This window comes from Epinephelus lanceolatus, chromosome 16 (genome assembly GCF_041903045.1).
Source record: "Epinephelus lanceolatus isolate andai-2023 chromosome 16, ASM4190304v1, whole genome shotgun sequence".
Taxonomy (NCBI): Eukaryota; Metazoa; Chordata; class Actinopteri; order Perciformes; family Serranidae; genus Epinephelus; species Epinephelus lanceolatus.
In genome coordinates, this window is record NC_135749.1 from 24,538,466 (window position 1) to 24,543,801 (window position 5,336).

At 43.8% G+C, this 5,336-nt stretch overlaps 1 long non-coding RNA gene across 1 annotated transcript; it reads right to left on the reverse strand.

Annotated features, from left to right (window-relative positions):
- Positions 1-4,072: 4,072 nt before the first annotated feature.
- LOC117264041 (uncharacterized) lies at positions 4,073-4,983 on the reverse strand. Its single transcript, XR_004502234.2, has 4 exons — positions 4,746-4,983; positions 4,577-4,670; positions 4,423-4,488; positions 4,073-4,339 (listed from the first exon to the last, which is right to left on the reverse strand). It is a non-coding gene; the product is annotated as an uncharacterized LOC117264041 (long non-coding RNA).
- Positions 4,984-5,336: the final 353 nt, after the last annotated feature.

The following is a 5,336-nucleotide window of genomic DNA, read 5'->3' on the forward strand; positions in this document are numbered from 1 at the left end:
AAAATTGAACACACCTGCAATGGCTTATTGTTGCTGGGGGATCTAATAGAAGTCTGGGTAAAATAACTTTAATGTTTGGCATTTTCACTTTCTAACAAGCCAATTTGGACAATATTATTCAACTGGTGACCTTTTCAGTTTTCTGTGTGGTTGTCCACTGCTATTTCTTTATGTCTAGCTGAAATGATGATGACCGAAACTAAAAAAAAAAAGACCCAAATTCCAAGAGCTGTGTTTATGTCGTAAACTGTATAAAATAATGGACGTGGCTTCCGTAATGTCACCCAGTGGTTCGTGGTGTGCCATTTTGAACCCGCACAACTTTGGATATTGAAGGCCAGAAGTGACTATATCTGGACAAGAGGGTGGAGCTGTGGATGAGTGGGTGCTGGATCTGACTTACGAACTCTTAACATCGACAGCCTGTCACTCAGGCAACCTTTCCCTTAAATATGCGTAAGCCTAAACTGTTTTTGTACCAGGCTGAAACATTTTTTTTTTCTGCTGCAGAGTTCAGGGCATTTTAACGCTGGGGTCTATGGGGATTCACGCTCCTCTGAAGCCAGCCTCTAGTGGTCATTCAAGAAACTGCAGTCTTTGGCATTTCATGTTGGCTTCATTTTTCAGCTCTGGAGGTTGCTGCTTGGTTTACGCTTAACTTCTTTCTGCCTACTGAAAATGCCAGTTGCTGGACACAGGGCTGACATCACTAGGGCTGGATATGATTTAAACAAACTAAGATACCAATACCCTTAAAGTGATACCACTACCAATAGAGCATTTCAATTGATACCTTTTTCTTTCTACTTCCTTTGATACCCATAAATGGAAGTATTTGGTTTCGTAAAATGCCACCACACACCACAGTCGTGTAGTATAGCCATACTTTCAAATGTTTTGGTGGTATCTTGGCACGCTGAGCTGCCAACTCCGTCAAGTACAACTTCCTCAACTTTACCACACCGTAGACTGTATGGGTTTTAGCTGCTATGGTAGTGGGACATAAAATCAAAGAATACTTGCAGTGACTGGCTGTGAGTAAAACCATACAATTTTTTTTTAAAGCTGGATACTTATTAAATGCAGGTGTCGTTTGACTGGAGAAGTTTCAATATTTCTTGGCACTGCATTACTCAGGTCAGTACTAGATAGCAAGTGTCCTAGACACCACTAACTTTACTCTGGCTGTGATTCAGTATGACTTGTAAAATACAGAGCTTTTTAATTTCATGTGTCCTTGCACTATGGAATAATACAGCACAGTACATGCTTTCACTGAGTGAAGGAACACATTCTAGGTACAAACTCCTGCCTCTGCTTTTAATAATAAATGGAGCTTTACCAAGGACGCTCCATTCATTTAAAGCAGGAGGGCTCAGAATCTGCATGTTTCTGAGGGCCTGTCATGTGTGCGATGCCGCTAGCCCTGATAAATAATGAATGAGCTGCATAGATGTGAAGGTTAAGCCACGTAAACCTCATCTCACTAATCTGTCACTGCCCATACCATCATTATAGGAACCGAGCCTAAAACATCTGTTGGTCTCTAAAAATCAGCTCTAATGGGGAGTTTCTTGTTCAAAAACATGATGTGTAGTTGTCATATTCCATGTGTTTGGACGTCTGCCCGTGCCTGTTGCCATAACCAATGAGGTTTGCATATAATGTATTTAATTATTTAAGTCTGGGCCTATTTTCTGACATGCAGTACATCCCCAGGATACACTGGTAAAGTGGCTAATGATGAGAACTGAAGCCATCACAGCAAGAAGAGCGCAGGCCAACACCAACAGAGCAAAGCAGAAGTGCCTCACCTTCCCTCCGTCAGTATTTCACTGCTCCACTTTGGGAGCTGAGCTGGCATTTTAAAGCTCACTCTTTATTGCTTTTCCTCCTGTTGGTCTGTCTTCCTGCCCACATGTGTGTCCTTGTGTGTGTGTGAGTGTCTCTCGCTCTCTCTAACTCCAGATATCATAGCAAAGGTCTAGCAGAAAGCAGCCCCGTTGCCATAGTACCAGCTGGACAACAAGTGTACACAGTGGTGAAGATTAAGACGTGCAGGCTGGAGTTGGCAGCGAGAAGCCAAAGGACTCTGCTGTGGCTAATGATGCTGTATTACAGTGCCAGGGCATTCCTTGCCGCTTTTCCACAAACTACAGAGGGATTTCAAGAGGAATTGAAAGCAACAGATAGAAAGAGAGAAGAGAGAGAGATGGGAAAAGCATGGAAAGAGTGGATGTTATATACAGTATGTGCCTGATACAACTGGCAGCTGCTTTCGTGAGGACATCTGGAGTAAGGGGGCCTCATTAGATGAAAGATGAGTGCTGGATGAGTTTGAGTGTCTCTGCAAAGTTAAAAAAAACATACAGTCTCTCTGGAGGTTTTGTGTGTCACTGCTGATAGGAAGACAGAACCTGGGATGAGCAGGTTCCTATTAATCTGTTACGTAACCCACACACTGGCTGTGCTGAGTAAAAGCTGGGGTATGCTTGAAAACAAACTTTTTACAATGCCGTAATAAAAAAAGTTTGATATGTTGCGAAACACTCTTCTTTGATTTCTTGGTGTGAGTTAGGAAAGAGATCGAAACCTCATGTCTGTCTGTTAAATATTAAGCTTCAACCAGCATCCAGTTAGCTTAGTTTAGCATAAAGACTGGAAACAGGGAAAGAGGAAGCCTGACTCCGTCCAAAACAAACTTTTTACATTGTGACGTCTTAAAAAAATGTTTGACCTAATTTGCTTTCTTGGTGTGACCACTCTCAGGTCTGTCCATTAAATATTAAGCTACAGCCAGCAGCCGGTTAGCTTAGCTTAGCTTAGCTTAGTTGAGCATGTGGCAAGGTCTACGAGGGTTAGATTTAATTTTGCTAGTTAACAAGTGTCCGACAACGCCACCTAGGGGGATTCCACCCCCAGGAAATCTGGTAGAGGGGACCACCACTCTAACGCTGACAAAAAGGTCACACAGGTACGAATGACACGAGAGACAGAGGTGATTCCAAGAAAATTATAAAAATAAAGTTTATTAATAACAATTTAAAATCTCAAAATTTGAATAAAGTCTCTGGGTGATGAGGTAAGAGATAAGACAAGTGGCCAGATATGGCACAATCCTTGGGGCCTACTTAATGGGTTGGTTAGGTTTGCTATAAAAGTGCAAACACTAGGCACAGGGCTGAGGGCTTACCAGGCAGAGATGACCAACTGAGGGGAAGGGGAAGGGTCCTGATACTACACACCACACGTGAGAAAAAAAAAACGTTGAATGACACCCAAGTGCGCGACTATACAGGGAGTGAAGGGACCACCACCGCAGGGATCAGTCAGCCACTCACCGCACCGGCCCAACAGCTCCTGTCCAAAGAAAAGAAGCAAACTATTAGTCAGGGCAAAGGGCAACACATATAAAACAACTGCCCTGACACCACACTATGCTAGGCCCAAAATGTCACCACCAAGGTTGATTGTGCTGTTAATTGCCACTCGCACACACACACACCCACACACACTCCCAGTTAACCCAGTAAAGCAAAAGAAAGAAAGAAAAGAACAAAATCTACCAACAAAGGTAACTATATAACTAAACAAAATCTACAGAAAATAACAATGAATAACCACAAAATCTGTAAACAATAACAATAAATAACTAATCGTAATACAAAAACAAAACAAAACAATAATTAACCCAAAATTAATAGGTTAGCTGTTGAGGAGCAGTGTGAGTGCAGCTTTAAAATCCTACACCACATTAATTTCCTCTACAGAGACCGTACCACATGCGGTGCCACCAACACTCGATTTCGTCCAAATGAATTTACTCCAGGCGTGCAAGGCAGCAAGCCCGCGCTCACCATAAACCAATAGCAAAAAGAAAAAAACAAAAGCTACTAAGAAGAACAACTCAATAATTAAACACAGAATGTTCAGAAAAATAACAATAAATGATCATAAAATCTGTAAGCAATAACAATGAATAACTGATTACAATACGAAAAGAAAACAAAAAAACAATAATTAACCAAAGATTGATAGGTTAATTGACGAGGATCAGTGCACCGGGTGCAGCTTTAAATCCTACACTGCATTAATTTCCTCTACAGAGACAGCGCCACATGCGGTGCAACCAACACTCACTTTTATCCAAATAAATTTACTCTAGGCGTGCAAGGCAGCAAGCCCGCGCTCACACCCGGATTAGTAAATAAAGAAAAAAAAAAAAAAAACAAACGAAACGATAGTAATAAAAAAACGGGAGACGAGCAGTGAGCCTGCCGCAGCGAACCCACAGACAGAGCAGCAGTAGCGCAGCGGCCCGCTTCAGAGGTGGAGCCACCTGCGGTGATATACAATAGGTTAAAATTACTACGCCGAATTACATTTCGATAGATTAAACCATGTAAATGCACACATACATACCCGTCAGTAAAGGCGCAGCTTCCCAGGCCACAGGGGAGGTAGCCGCGAAGGGATGCAGCCTAATAACTGCCAACAACAATCAGAGACCAAAGTCACATTTTGTGTGCAGCTCGACAAAAGCGCAAAAACGCCAAGCAGAAATGAGCCAGCCTACCTCAGGGATCCAACGCAGAGCGTGGATTATTACGCACAGCTCCGAGGCCGCACACGCCCAACTCCCAAACCTCCGGCCGGAATACAAGCCAACTCTGCTAGAAAGCACAGAGCGCATCAGACACACCACTAATATAACCAAGAGATGCAGCGATAGCGGCGGAACATACCTGACAAAAGTGAACGGAGGAAGCTCAATAACCAGCGTCTCAAGACAGCCACGTGGAGCCGACACAGCCACGCCAAACCACGCTGCCGACACGCAGCCCAGGCTTCAGGAAGAGGTAGGAGGACGCACATCCGAGACGCGCAGCCCTCCCCCAGATATAACTTGGCACAGCACCGCCCAGTACGCAAGGTGCAATAGGATAATTGCTGCCAACCCATCAGTATTCAATGGGCGGGGCGCAAAGGAGCGAGTTTAGAGGCCGTTTACACGTACACGGTGATTTTGATAAAAGGAGACATCTTCCTTCGTTTGTGCCCTTCGTTTACACGCAAACGGAGATTTCTCCTCTGAAAACGAGTCTTTCTAAAAACTCCGGCCAGAGTGGAGATTTTGGAAAACTCCGGTTGCGCGTTTGCATGTAAACTGAGATAAACGCAGATAAACGGAGTTATAGGCAGCCCACGTCACAGTATACGCCGGAACTTGCGCCTGTGTAAAAAGTGCGACCTATGTTGCTATGGTGACAATGGATACATGGAAGGCTTGAGCTTCTCGTTACACTGCCACCTACAGGTTTGGCATGCTCTTGTGT